This window comes from Hemiscyllium ocellatum, chromosome 20 (genome assembly GCF_020745735.1).
Source record: "Hemiscyllium ocellatum isolate sHemOce1 chromosome 20, sHemOce1.pat.X.cur, whole genome shotgun sequence".
In the NCBI taxonomy this organism is placed as follows: domain Eukaryota; kingdom Metazoa; phylum Chordata; class Chondrichthyes; order Orectolobiformes; family Hemiscylliidae; genus Hemiscyllium; species Hemiscyllium ocellatum.
Genome location: NC_083420.1, coordinates 55,342,161 through 55,357,650, shown reverse-complemented (window position 1 = coordinate 55,357,650; position 15,490 = coordinate 55,342,161). Strand labels below are relative to the sequence as shown.

Here is a 15,490-nt window from a genome sequence, read left to right as displayed (position 1 = left end):
GTAGGAAGACGCTATTCCCACTTTTGCAAAGAAGAACAAGGGGTATAGCAGTAAATTGATTAGCAAAAGGAAGGGAGGGTGTGGTGACAAAAGGAACATTTTCACATAGCACGTAGTTAGGATGCCTGGAAATGTGCTGGAGTCAGGTTAAACTGAGGCATTCAAGATGGCACGAGATGATTATTTGGATCAATTATTTTGGAAATAGTGTGTAAGGATAGGAGATAGGCATGAAGTAATAATGCTCGCTTGAGGAGGTGGTGTAGGCTTGATGGCCTCCTGTGCCAGAGCAATTTCTTGTTTCCGTCCTCTTTTTCTTCTGCCTACCCATGTTCATCTCCCCTTTCATATCCCTTTCTCATCTAGTATTCTCAACCAAGTGTCCGGTGTTCAATGATATATCTACATGGGGGCAGCACGGTGGCTCAGTGGTTAACACTGCTGCCTCACAGCACCAGGCTCCTGGATTTGATTCCGGGCAATTGTCTGTGAGGAGTTTGCACATTCTCCCTATGTCTGTGTGGGTACCCCCCCACCTCTCCCTCTCCATGCTCTGGCTTCCTCCCACGGTCCAAAGATGTGCAGGTTAGGTGAACTGCCCATGCTAAATTGCCTGTAGTGTTCAGGGATGTATAGGTTAAGTGCATTAGTCTGGAGAAATGTAGAGTGATAGGGGAATGGGTCTAGGTGGGTAGCTCTTCGAAGAGTTGGTGTGGAAGTTTTAGGCCAAATGGCCTTTTTCCACAATGTAGGGTTTGTATGATTCTATGTTGACTATAACCAGGCATTTTGACAGAAGCGTCATTGCCTCAGCCGATTAACTGCCTTCATGTTCAACTGATGCAGCATTACTAGAGAGCAAGCAGTGCAGCAAATCTTTTATGAAAATACTCAAGGACTTGAAACTAACTGCAACTCTGTAACAACTGTCAGTGCTGAGATGAGCCAACTCAACACAAACCAAAATAGTGTAAGGGGAACCCCTAATTGCTGAAAATTGAGAAACAAGTTTGTAAGGAGATCTCAGCTATCTGCAAGGATAATAGGGTGGCTATGGTAGGGGATTTTAACTTTCCAAACATAGACTGGGACTGTCATAGCATTATGGGTTTAGGTGGAGAGGAATTTGTTAAGCATGTACAAGACAATTTTCTGATTCAGCATGTGAATGTACCTACTAGAGAAGGTGCAAATCTTGACCTACGTTTGGGAAATAAGGCAGGGCAGGTGACTGAGGGGTCAGTGGGGGAGCACTTTGGGGCCAGTGACCATAATTCTATTAGTGTTAAAATAGTGATGGAAAAGCATAGACCAGATCTAAAAGTTGAAGTTCTAAATTGGAGAAAGGCTAATTTTGACGGTATTAGGCAACAACTTCCAAATGGGAACTGAAAATGTGTTGCTGGAAAAGCGCAGCAGGTCAGGCAGCATCAAAAGAGCAGGAGAATCGACGTTTCGGGCATAAGCCCTTCTTCAGGACTTCCAAATGCGACTGAGGGCAGATATTTGCAAGTAAAGGGATGGCTGGAAATTGAAAAGCCTTCAGGAATGAGATAACGAGAGTCCAGAGACAGTATATTCCTGTTAGGGTGAAAGGAAAGGCTGGTAGGTATAGGGAATGCTGCACGCCTAAAGAAATTGAGGGTTTGGTTCAGAAAAAGCAAGAAGCATGTGTCAGATATAGACAGGATAGATTGAGTGAATCCTTAGAGTATAAAGGCAGTAAGGGTATACTTCGGAGAGAATTCGGGAGGGCAAGAAAAGGGGACATGAGGTAGCTTTGGCAAACAGAAGAGGGCCCCTCAAAGATCAGCAAGGCAGCCTTTGTGTGGAGCCGCAGGAGATGGGGGAAGATACTGAACGAGTATTTTGCATCAGTGTTTACTGTAGAAAAGGACATGGAAGACATAGAATGTAGGGAAATAGATGGTGACATCTTGAGAAATGTCCATATTACAGAAGAGGGTGTGCTGGATGTCTTGAAACGCATAAAAGTGGATAAATCCCCAGGACCTGGTCAGGTGTATCCTAGAACTCTTTGGGAAGCTAGGGAATTGATTGCTGGGCCTCTTGCGGATATAAGTATCATCGATAGTCACAGGTGTGGTGCCGGAAGACTGAAGGTTGGCTACCGTGGTGCTACTGTTTAAGAAGGGTGGTAAGGACATGCCAGGGAACTATAGACCAGTGAGCCCGATGTCAGTGGTGGGCAACCTTTTGGAGGGAATCCTGAGGGACAGGATGCACATGTACTTGGAAAGGCAAGGGCTGATTAGGTATATTCTGGATTAATGGTGCTGGAAGAGCACAGCAGTTCAGGCAGCATCCAAGGAGCAGCGAAATCGATGTTTCGGGCAAAAGCCCTTCATCAGGAATAAAGGCAGTGAGCCTGAAGCGTGGAGGGATAAGCTAGAACAGGATGGGGGTGAGGAGAAAGTAGCATAGAGTACAATGGGTGAGTGGGGGAGGGGATGAAGGTGATAGGTCAGGGAGGAGAGGGTGGAGTGGATAGGTGGAAAAGAAGATAGGCAGGTAGGACAAGTCCGGACAAGTCATGGGGACAGTGAAGAGCTTCAGGGCAGAGGAAATGACCTGGGAGTTGCAGTGGGAGATAGTCAGCATGGGTTTGTGTGTGGGAAATCATGTCTCACAAAACTTGATTGAGTTTTTTGAAAAAGATTGATGAGAACAGAGCGGTGGACATGATCTATCTGGACTTCTGCAAAGCGTTCGACAAGATTCCCCATGGGAGACTGATTAGCAAGGTTAGATCTCATGGAATACAGGGACAACTAGCCATTTGGATACAGAACTGGCTCAAAGGTAGAAGATGGTGGTTGAGGGTTGTTTTTCAGACTGGAGGCCTCTGACCAGTGGAGTGCCACAAGGATTGGTGCTGGGTCCTCTACTTTTTGTCATTTATATAAATGATTTGGATAGGAGTATAAAAGGTATAGTTAGTAAGTTTGCAGGTGACATCAAAGTTGGAGGTGTAGTGGACAGCGAAGAAGGTTGCCTTGGAGTACAATGGGATCTTGATCAGATGGGCCGAGGAGTGGCAGATGGAGCTTAATTTAGATAAATGAGAGGTGCTGTATTTTGACAAAGCAAATCTTCGCTGAACAAAGAGACCTTGGAATGCAGGTTCACAGCTCCTTGAAGGTGGAGTCGCAGGACGATAGAATAGTGAAGAAGGCATTTGGTATGCTTTCCATTATTGGTCAGGGTATTGAGTACAAGTATTGGGAAGTCATGTTGCAGCTGTAAAGGAAATTAGTTAGGCCACTTTTAGAATATTGTGTGCAGTTCTGGTCTCCTTCCTATTGGAATGGTGTTGTGAAACTTGAAAGGGGTGACCTTATAGAAGTCTATAAAATCATGAGGGGCATGGATAGGGTTAATAGACAAGGTCTTTTCCCTGGGTGGGGAAGTCCAGAACTAGACGGTATAGGTTTAGGGAGAGAGGGGAAAGGTATAAAAGAGACCTAAGGGGCAACATTTCCATGCAGAGGGTGGTGCATGTGTGGAATGAGCTGCAAGAGGAAGTGGTGGAGACTGGTACAATTGCAACATTTAAAAGGCATCTGGATGGGTACTTGAACAGAAAGGGTTTGGAGGGATATGGGCCGGGTGCTGGCAGGTGGGACGAGATTGGGTTGGAATATCTGGTTGGCATGGACGAGTTGGATCGAGCCGTCTGTTTCCGTGCTGTATGTCTCTATGGCTCTATGACTCTAATCCACTTCATTAAACTTCAGTGAATTTTCTGATATTATTTTTTGAAATGTCACAATTATCATTTCTGAATTCCTAATTTTAAAATATCAATTCTGTACACTTTTTTTGAAAAAGCCAGTCTAACATTTTATCCTGGAGGTGAGCCCTGTGTAGATGTATGGGTTTTCCCCAAAATGTCCTGCAGAATTTAACTGCTAGGTTGCTGTCAATGACTCAGCCTGATCAATAGTAGCACAGCAATTAGCACTGCTGTCAGGGATCACGTTCGATTCCAGCCTTTAATGACTGTGTGGAGTTTGCACATTCTCCCAGTGCCTGTGTGGGTTTTCTCCGGGTGCTCAGAAGATGCGCAGCGTAGGTGGATTAGCTGTGGGAAATTGTCCATAGCATTCAGGGGATGTGCAGGCTAGGGGGATTAGTCATGAGAAATGCAGGGTTACACGAATAGGGTGGGAAGCTCTTCAGAGGTTTAGTGCAGACTCAATGGACTGAATGTCCTTTATCTGTACTGTAGGGATTCTGTGATCCTGTGAATGAGATAGAAACCCCAGAATTAGAAAGGCACATCCCTAAGACAAAAAACAAGTGAATTAAGTGTACACTATTAAAAATCACACAACACCAGGTTAGAATCCAACAGGTTTAATTGGAAGCACTAGCTTTCAGAGCGATGCTCCTTCATCAGGTGATAGTGGAGGGCTCGATCGTAACACAGAATTTATAGCAAAAATTTGCAGTGTGATGTAACTGAAATCATACATTAAAAAATTGATTGTCTGTTAAGCCTTTCATCTGTTAGAATACAGTGATAGTTTCACTTCTTCCATGTGTAAATCACAAAACTTTTTTTTTTAAAATGTTGCATTCTCGGGTTAGCTGTTAACAATGGTGATAGCTAGACAATATGTTGAAGGTGTCCGGATCAGTGGTGCTTGAAAAGCACAGCAGTTCAGGCAGCATCCAAGGAGCAGCGAAATCGATGTTTCGGGCAAAAGCCCTTCATCAGGAATAAAGGCAGAGAGCCTGAAGCGTGGAGAGATAAGCTAGAGGAGGGTGGGGGTGGGGAGAATAGAGCACAATAGGTGAGTGGGGGAAGGGATGAAGGTGATAGGTCAGGAAGGAGAGGGTGGAGTGGATAGTTGGAAAAGGAGATAGGCAGGTAGGATAAGTCCTGACAAGTCATGGGGACAGTGCTGAGTTGGAAGTTTGTAACTAGGGTGAGTTGGGTGAAGGGGAAACTGTTGAAGTCCACATTGATGCCCTGGGGTTGAAGTGTTCCGAGGCGGAAGATGAGGTAGCCCCCTGTGTTCTCTGTCTATGACCTGATGTTTAGATTGTTATCTCACTTTTTAGATTAGAATCAGAGTTTTACATAAATTCATGCAGTTTTTGAGCTCAGAGTTCTACATGAATATATGCAGCTTTTGAGCAAAGTGCAATGTAACACTGCAAATACAAATTCACCCCACAAAATATATGTGTGCATATGGGTCTTTGTGTGTGTGTGTGTCTGTCTGTCTGTCTGGGGTGGGGGTTGAGTGTGTGTGTGTGTGTGTAGTGAGTGCAGAATGTCTTAAGTCTGTGAGGGGGTGCATGTGAGAGTGTGGGAGTGTGTGTGAGTGTCTGTGTGCACGTCTGTGTGTACCTGTGTCCGTGTGTATGTGAGAGCTCTCACATACACACGGACACAGGTACACACAGACGTGCACACAGACACCCACACACACCCTTATAGACACACACACTCCCACACTCACACATGCACCCCCTCACAGACTTAAGACATTCTGCACTCACTACACACACACAATCCCCACCCCAGACAGACAGACAGACACACACACACACACAGAGACAAAGACCCATATGCACACATATTTTGTGTGGTGAATTTGTATTTGCAGAGTTACATTGCACTTTGCTCAAAAGCTGCATATATTCATGTAGAACTCTGAGCTCAAAAACTGCATGAATTTATGTAAAACTCTGTTATCTCACTTCTTAGATTAGAATCAATCTAAACATCATGGCATGGCATAGACAGACAGCACAGGGGGCCAGCACCTTCAACATATTGTCTAACCATTACCGTTGTTCACAGCTAACCCAAGAATGCAACTTTAAAAAAAAGGATTTGTGATTTACACATGGAAGAAGTGAAACTATCACTGTATTCTAACAGATGAAAGGCTTAACAGAATCAATTTTTCAACGTATAATTTCAGTTACATCACATTGTAAATTTTTGCTATAAATTCTGTGTTACGATCGAGCCCTCCACAACCACCTGATGAAGGAGCGTTGCTCCGAAAGCTTGAGTGCTTCCAATTAAACCTGTTGGACTATAACCTGGTGTTGTGTGATTTTTTAACTTTGTACACCCCAGTCCAACACCGGCATCTCCAAATCATAAGTGTAGACTGTTGGGGTGGGGAATGTAGACTTATTCAAGATTAGAAAGGGAAAGGAGATGTAGGTTGGAGGGACGATTTTGGGGTGGGGGGTTGATGAGACAGAAGGTGGTTTGTCTGCACTGGTTGTTGGATACACTCCTGTAACTCCTAGCCCAGAGACGGTGCAGCAAAAGACCTATCACAAAAGATTAAACCCATCCCCCTCCTTCAGGCTGCCAAGCTCCTTAATGGCTGGGAAATCTGGCTGCCTGATGTTCGGGACAGAAGCTTAAGACGATTTCTTAAAAGAATACTTAAAGTGACTGCAAGTGAGTTGGTTGCCTATGCCTTATGCTGGATCAGTGATGCTGAAAGAGCACGGCAGTTCAGGCAGCATCCAACGAGCAGCGAAATCGACGTTTCGGGCAAAAGCCCTTCATCAGGAATGAAGGCTTATTCCTCTTCCAGAGGAATTTCACAAACCTAGTTACCACATCTTACTCCCAGTCTATTTCTTATGAGAAATTTCCTTCCACAAAATAGCTTAACTGCCATTTGATAAACAACTCCAATTTCAACACCTTTGCAGGATAATGTAACCGATCACAAATTTAAAAGCACTAACAGTTTAAGTAATAAACAGAACATCAAGGAGTGTTTAATGAACATATAATATTATGCTCCACTGAATTGCTGACGTGAATAGGCAGTTAACAGCAGGTCGTTAAGAAACTTTATTATTGGCAAAGTTCAACATGCTTGTAGCTTTCTTTGATGCATTACATTACAAGAAAACCTGCTTTCAAACTATTACATTTAAACTGTTTAATGCAATCAATTATCATTTTGATACAGACAAACATTAGACTCAATCCAATTCTAAAATAATTAATCAATCTGTTCGTAGCTTCATCACTACAATGAGTCCAGAGGACTTGTATGTGAAGAGAGGCAGCAATTTCTGGTGATTGCACATGGCTTGTTAAAAACAGAAATCCATGTTGCAATGCAAGATATGTTGCTTCTCCAAAAAGCTTACGATCAAATTCACCAGTCAAATATATCAGCTGATAAAGCTTCAATTCTTACCACATGGACGCAGATGGTGGTCAAAAAGCTATAAGGCCTGTCCTTAATTATCCTTCTAACAGCATGGGGTAAATCTCAATTACAATCAAACAAACTGGCTGCCATTGTAAATTGACTTTGACAGGCATGCCACTGCATTCCTTCCATTATGATTATTGCAATTTGCTTTAAAGTTACTTTATTTAATATTTACTGTTTCAAAACATTTGCTTCGGTTAATCTGACTGTTCTTTCTCACTTGCTATCTATCTAATTTTATATTAAATTTACAATTCCAACTGCCTAGTTCAGGAACTCCTTTGTGGTCTAGTCAGTTGAAGATGTACAATTATGTATCCAATTGATGCAGACCTCAGGATGAAGTCTAGAGCAGACCTTCCCAAACTTTTACACCTACTGTGAGTGTACTTCGAGGCTTAAACTATCATGTGAAAGCAGAGAAGAGTGGAGGTGCAGGGTGAGAAGAGAAGAGGGAGAAAAACAGAATAAAAGCCACTTGGAGACCCAAAATTTCAGTTTGCAGGCTTTGGGAGACCGTACTCCATGTCACATTTTTCGACGGGATAATAGGCAGGAATTTGCCAGGCAAAAACCCAGAGAAATCTTATGTCTAAATACGAGTGAGCTCATGTTCAGAAAACACTCTGGTACAGTTTTAAAAAGGAGGAAGGATTCTCATCACATTAAGAATCAGCCTGCTGTACACAGAAATTGCTAGATCAAAAAACACTCCACTTAATTCATCTTCCGCCACGCTGAAGTTTGCATGGTAGAAGAGCTGATGACAAATGAAAATAATCAGCTTCAATTACAGCCAATCAAAGAAACAAATCCCACTTTGGGAAACATATTGTCAAAGTTCTCTGCTTGCCTCTGTATTATATCTCAAGTTACTACCTACATCCTAAACTAAGCCTTGTTTGCCACTTGAATGAATCAACACAACTAGCTTCTGCTGAGGAAGCCAGTTAAACAAATTTACCAGTTCACTCAAAATAATATTCCCATGGATTGGTTTTGAGATTAGTCAGAACAGTAGAACTAGCAGTTGCCCTGAGCAGAACTAAAGTGAAATGGCTGTCACTGGAGTTGAATTTAGAATCCTGAAAATGCAGGCAATTTATCCTCCAATATGCAGGCTTGCAATTTGCTTGTCCTCATTCGCTGAACTTGCAAACGATAGAAATCTATTGTGCCTGTGATGCCTAGCTTTGAATAATTTAATACCTTTTAAAGGAAGAGATTCCTAAATGGATCACTGTGACCCCTGCCAATAACACTCTCCAGGCCTGAGTTTATGTTGAGTGCATTTTACAACATCTCCACGGATTCCCACTTGCTTCTTTTTCAGTACCAGCCTTTCCAAAAGCTCTGCAAAGTGTTACTGAAATATAAGAATACCAGGTTCAATACCTCAGCATCAAGCTTCTCTCTTACCTGTCTTAAAATAAACTAAACTAGATTGCCTTAGTTTGAGACTATATTGACTATCTTTTGCATCAACATGTTAAAGAGTGTTATCTTCATATAGTAAGTGGTTATAGGTTCGCTCACAGAGCTGGTGAGTTATCATGCAAATGTTTCATTACCATTAGTCACACCATTAGTGTGATTTCCATGAAGCATTGTTGTTTACTCGGCTTGATATTTATGGCCCCCAGTCTGTAAGGTGGGCGATAGCACTTCCAGTTTTCCTTTGTAGTGGTTTGTATATGGGATCTATGTCAACGTGCTTGTTGATGGCATTGCAGGTTAAAAATCAGGCCTCTCAGGATTCCCGTGCTTGTCTCTGTTTAGCTGGATTCAGGATGGTTATGTTGTCCCAGTCAAGTTGGTGGCTCTCTTTGTCTGCGAGTACTAAGATGAGGGAGAACTGTGCCGTTTTGCTGTTAGTTAGTAATCTTGTATCCAGAATGCTCGTTTTCTTCCAGTCTGGCCGATATAATGTTTATGGAAGTCGTTATATGGAATTTTGGATACCATGTTGGTCCTTCGTGTTATGGGTATGGGGCCTTTTGTTCTTCTCAGTAGTTTAGTGTGGCTGTGGTTTGGTGTGCTGTCATGATTCCTTGTGGTTGTAGTAGTCTGATCGTCATTTCTGATACGTTCTCAATATAGGGTAGGGCGACTAGTGTATTGGGGCGTACAGTATCTTATTGGTTCTGTCAGTCCAAAAAGTATCGGCAGATGGAACTACTGGGGTATCCATTGTTTGTATAGGTGTTCTTCTCCTTCCTGGTGTGTTGCAATGTGTAGTAGCTTATTTAAATAATGTCCTAACACTGCTCAGTTTATAGACATTGGGATAGTTGCTATTGTGGTTAAGGATTGGTCCATGTGAGTGGCCTTGCTATATACTTTGGTTAGGAATTCTCCATTGGTTCTTCATTCTACCATGATGATTAGGAATGGGAGTCAATTGCCATTTTCCTTCACACTGATGAATTTGATACTAGTGGATATGTTATTGATGAGATGGTGTGTTTCCTTTAAATTGGTGCGTTTGATGACAAACGTGTCATCCATGTATCGGATCCACAGTTTGAGTTGGATGATGGGGAGGGCTGTGCAATCCAGGCATGACTGTTTCTGCTGAGTGTCCTGGTACGGATGATCCCATAGATGTGCCATTGCTTTACCGATATGTGGTCATTGAAGATTAGGTGAGTGATGAGGCACAAGTCCAATAGTTTGAATATATTGTCCTTGCTGATGGTGTTGTTGGAGACTCAGTATTTCTGGTTCTTCCAGTAGTGCTCCAAGTGTTTCTTTCACCAGTGGTATGTCAATGAATATAAACAGTGCTGTAATATGAAAGAAAATCATCGCTGATTTTAATGTTCTTGAGGTTGCTGAGAAATTCTTGAGCCGAGTAGATGGCATGGGTTGATCCATTGACAAGATGGTTCAGTCTCAGCTGTAGTTGCTTGGCCACTTTGTGTGTAGGTGTGCTCTGTAGGGAACTTATGGGTCTGAGGGGGATGTCTGATTTACACACCTTTGAGTCCATAAAAGTGGCACTGTTTACCTGTGGACACTTGTGTGAAGCACAATAAACTGATAGAAATACGCTGAAAAATAGTCCCATTATACACATTTGAAATATCAACATAGGATTTTAAAGATTCAAACTGTTTCTCTCTCCACAGTTGCTGTCAGATCTCAATGCTCCCAGTAATCTATTTATAACTGATCCTACTTTTCCAAAGATGGCATCTCTCTGAAAGGGCACATTTTCCAAATTAACCAAAAATAATTCTCTTAAATTGATAGAATATGGGAGTCACAGCAAGGTCAGCATTTATTGGCTGTCTCAAATTGCCCAGAGTTGAGTGGCTTGTTAAGGCCATTTCACAGAGGGCAATTAATATTGCCTCTGGGCCTGAAGTTAACCTGTAGGCCAGACTAGGTAAGACTTTTCCTTTCCATCAGGAGATTATTGAATGACCTGTGTTTTTAAAAAGATAATCTGCAAATTTTAAGGATCACCTGTGACTGATGTGATCATTCCAGGTTTAAATTAGTTAAATGAAACTCCCAACTACGCCTCAGTAATTACAGTGCTTCACTATTAGCCCAGACCCCGAGATCAATGAGCTAATCACTACGTCACCATAGCAGCACCAATGGTATCATTGTAACCACATTTGTAAAAGGAAATACAGTGAACACACGCAGTTATAATGCATCATCACTGCACCCAGCCACAACCATCCAGCAAAACAAACTAAAAATACAGGAAAGCACTTGAGTGAAATTGTTGGGATAGTCTATACGCATTGTACAAACAGAATGCACTTCAGGCATCCAATAAATCACTCGGGTCATTGATACAACTCAACTACGCCTGAAGCACTTTAGTTATTTGACTGGCGTCAGTCCACATGTGGTTCTGTAAACCATTCACGCCCAACATATATCTCCTATGGACTGTTTTTAAGCAAACAAGGAACAACAATTTTGCTTAAATCAAGGAATTAGGAATGTCCGTGTTGGAGAACATGAAAACAGCTAAAGTCCACATGTGGGAAATAAAGACTCCAACAATTCACAGCAAGCTTTACTGGAACACCAGAAAGAAACGTGCTCTACAGCAATGATAGGGAGGTGTTTCACTTTAATACGGTCTTTAAAGTTTTCAGGTAAGACTCAAATCACGTCACTACCATACAATTATTTTCAAACCTGGCTGAAACATTTTAAGAATAAAGCACCTTTAAGAAAACACCACTAATGGAATTAAGGATTTCTGCAGAACCATTTGAGCTACTGTTGAATTGTTTTTAACTCCTTGTTAATGGTCAGCTCTTTTCGCACAGATAAAAACCTCAGTCAATCCTGCTCCAACTCTGACAAACTCGCCAGAGCAGGGAGATGCAGTGGATTCGAGCCACTGGCCTGAGGCAGTGCCGGCTCTCTATCTCCCAACTCCCGGAATTTCCGCAGACACCACCAGCCTGCACGCCGCAGTCGGTCGGCGGGGGAGTCTTGCCCCACAGACCCGAGGCTGGCTTGTCGGAAGAGAGGGGGTGAGCTCCCGGGCCCGTTCAATGAGTGTTCTGGCAGGGGGAAGCAGCTCTTGTCCCGGAAAGGAGTGGAAATCCCACCGGGAAGAGAAACCTCCTGCCACCCCTTCCCGGGGTAAGGAAGGTACCTCCACCACTTCCTGCAACAAATCCATGACTCCGGGATTGGGACCAGAAACCGACTCTGGGACTGAGTACGGTTTTGAGACTGAATCCGGGATTGGGATTTTACTCCGGGTTTGGGAACGGCACTGGAATTAATTCCAGGATTGATACCGACCCCGGGATTTGGAATGAGAGCGGGACTGAGACGATACCGAGACTGGGAAGGGGGACCGGCACCAGGATTGAACTGCAATCCGGGACTGGGTCTGGTTTGGGGAATAAGACTCTGGGATTTACACTGGGACTGACTCCCAATGGAATGGAGCGTGTTTGTGTCCGGGGGGGTTAAGTCCTGGGAAGGAAGACGGTCAGGATCAGGGGAAGCTCACCTTGTAGTAGTAGCAGCAGCACTGTTTCACTCTCTTTTTTCCCCACCCCCCCGTTCCGTGTGTGCAGCTCTGTCTCTGCCTTTCCCTCTGTCCCCGGACCGGCTTCAAACCCAGAGCCTCAGCAACATCTGATCCCCGCTTCCCTGACGTCAGGCAGCCAGTTACTAAAAAGGTTCCAGCCAAAACTTCAAATAACTTCCGCACTGCTTAAAGGGGCAACGCTTTATTTCTCAGCCGATACAAATCCGCTCCTGGCAAACCAACTGCACTGACCAAAGAGCTGCTGCCCCTCTCACTGACACACAGAAAGACGAGAGTGTGTAGGCTGTAACCTCTCTAATCGCCCCCACTTCCAGTTTATTTTTCGCTGTTCGCTTCCTGAAGGGCCGTTTTCCAGTCATGACACAATTCCATCTGGAATTTTGTGATCTTTAGGTGGAGATTTAGAAAAAAAACCCATGACAGGAACCAATGATGCAAACGCAAATTACTAGACCAGGAATGGCCCTACACCAGCCTAATGCCATAGCATTAGGGGATTTAAATGATTGTAGAATTAGTATCACCTATGGCCATTAGGGAAGATCAAATGCTACCCTTATGCAGCTGACTAGTATTGAGCAGAGCAGTATGTGTTGTGTCCAGTGGGGCAGTGCCTCCAGTGTGAGGAGACAATAAAACTGCAGATGCTGGAATCCAAGGTAGCCAAGCTGGAAGAACAGAGCAACCCCAGCTAGTGTCAGGAGTTGGAGAAGGCAATATTTTGGGTGTACCCCTTTAGTGCTGGGGGTGGGTGTAAGGGGAGCTGCAAATAAAGGAGGTGGGGGGGGGCAGAATGGTGAGGTGGGGACAGGTAAACACAGGTGGAGGGTACAACCTGGTTGGTTGATGGGAGGAATGAATCCAATTGGTGGCTGGAAGGAAGTCACTGAGAGGAATGGATGGGGGTGGGGAGGGCCTGGGAAGGGAGTCAGGTGATGGGATGGGAGGTTATTTGAAATTGGAGAACTCAATGTTGAGTCCTGAGGCTGTAGGTGGAAGATGAAGAGTTGTTCCTCTAAAATGTGATTTGGTTTGTTGTGGCAATGAAGGAGGCCAAGGATGGTCATGTCAGAAAGGGAGTGAAAGGGGAATCACAGCACCAGGGACCCGGGTCAAATCCCACCTTGTGCGACTGACCGTGTGGAGTTTGCACGTTCTCCCCGTGTCGGTGTGGGTTTCCTCTGGGTGCTGAAAATGTATTGCTGGAAAAGCGCAGCAGGTCAGGCAGCATCCAAGGAGCAGGAGAGTCGATGTTTTGGGCATGAGTCCTTCTTCAGGAATGAGGAAAGTGTGTCCAGCAGGCTAAGATAAAAGGTAAGGAGGAGGGACTTAAGGGAGGGGCGTTGGAAATGCAATAGGTGGAAGGAGGTTAAGGTGAGGGTGATAGGCTGGAGTGGGGGTGGGGGCGGAGAGGTCAGGAAGAAGATTGCAGGTTAGGATGGTGATGCTGAATTCGAGGGTTGGGACTGAGACAAGGTGGGGGGAAGGGAAATGAGGAAACTGGAGAAATCTGAGTTCATCCCTTGTGGTTGGAGGGTTCCTAGGCGGAAGATGAGGCACTCTTCCTCCAGCCGTCGTGTTGCTATGGTCTGGCGATGGAGGAGTCCAAGGACCTGCATGTCCTTGGTGGAGTGGGAGGGGGAGTTTGAAGTGTTGAGCTTACGGGGTGGTTGGATTGGTTGGTCCGGGTGTCCCAGAGGTGTTCCCTGGAACATTCCGCAAGTAGGCGGCCTGTCTCCCCAATGTAGAGGAGGCCACATCGGGTGCAGCGGATGCAGTAAATGATGTGTGTGGAGGTGCAGGTGAATTTGTGGCGGATATGGAAGGATCCCTTGGGGCCTTGGAGGGAAGTAAGGCTGGGAGGTGTGGGCGCAAGTTTTCTTGCGGTTGCAGAGGAAGGTGCCGGGAGTGGAGGTGGGGAGTTGTTGGACTAAGGGGGGCAGGACCGTGTCGAGATATGCAGAGATGAGTTCTGTGGGGCAGGAGCAGGCTGAGACAATGGGTCAGCTGGGGCAGTCAGGTTTGTGGATTTTGGGCAGGAGGTAGAAACGGGCGGTGCGGGGTTGTGGGACTATGAGGTTGGAGGCGGTGGATGGGAGATCCCCTGAGATAATGAGGTTATGGATGGTCTGGGAGATGATGGTTTGGTGGTGGGAGGTGGGGTCATGGTCAAGGGGGCAGCAGGAAGAGATGTCCACAAGCTGGCGTTTAGCCTCAGCGGTGTAAAGGTCGGTGCGCCAAACTACTACCGCGCCTCCCGGATAGTGAGGTTGGGGTTGGAACGGAGGGAGTAGAGGGCTGCGCGTTCCGAGGGTGAGAGGTTGGAGTGGGTGAGAGGGGTGGAGAGGTTGAGGCGGTTAATGTCACGGCGGCAGTTGGCTATGAAGAGATCGAGAGCAGGTAAGAGGCCAGCACGGGGTGTCCAGGTGGATGGGGTGTGTTGGAGGCGGGAGAAGGGGTTGTCAGAGGGTGGGTGAGAATCTTGGTTGAAGAAGTAGGCGCGGAGGCAAAGGCGGTGGAAGAATTGTTCGATGTCTCGCCGCATGTTGAACTCGTTAATCCGAGAGCGTAGGGGGATGAAGGTGAGGCCTCTGCTGAGGACTGAGCTTTCATCCTCAGAGAGGGGTAGAACACCTCTGGGACACCCGGACCAACCAACCCAACCACCCCGTGGCTCAACACTTCAAACACCCCCTCCCACTCCACCAAGGACATGCAGGTCCTTGGACTCCTCCATCGCCCGACCATAGCAACACGACGGCTGGAGGAAGAGCGCCTCATCTTCCGCCTAGGAACCCTCCAACCACAAGGGATGAACTCAGATTTCTCCCATTTCCTCATTTTCCCTCCCCCCACCTTGTCTCAGTCCCAACCCTTGAACTCAGCACCACCTCCCTAACCTGCAATCCTCTTCCTGACCTCTCCGCCCCCACCCCCACTCCGGCCTATCACCCTCACCTTAACCTCCTTCCACCTATCGCATTTCCAAAGCCCCTCCCCCAAGTCCCTACCTTTTATCTTAGCCTGCTTGGCACGCTCTCCTCATTCCTGAAGAAGGGCTCATGCCCGAAACGTTGATTCTCCTGCTCCTTGGATGCTGCCTGACCTGCTGCGCTTTTCCAGCAACACATTTTCAGCTCTGATCTCCAGCATCTGCAGTCCTCACTTTTTCCTCTGGGTGCTCCAGTTTCCTCCCACTATCCAAAGA

General features: G+C 45.4%; 1 protein-coding gene across 1 annotated transcript in view; it reads right to left on the bottom strand.

Moving 5' to 3' along the window:
- LOC132825531 (inactive rhomboid protein 1-like) overlaps window positions 1-12,392 on the bottom strand; it is a 366,299-nt gene extending 353,907 nt beyond the window's left edge. Inside the window, exon 1 of the mRNA XM_060840891.1 lies at window positions 12,241-12,392. The gene's annotated coding sequence lies outside the window, so the exon portion shown is untranslated. The remainder of the gene's footprint in view (window positions 1-12,240) is intronic.
- Between the last annotated feature and the right edge of the window lie 3,098 nt (window positions 12,393-15,490).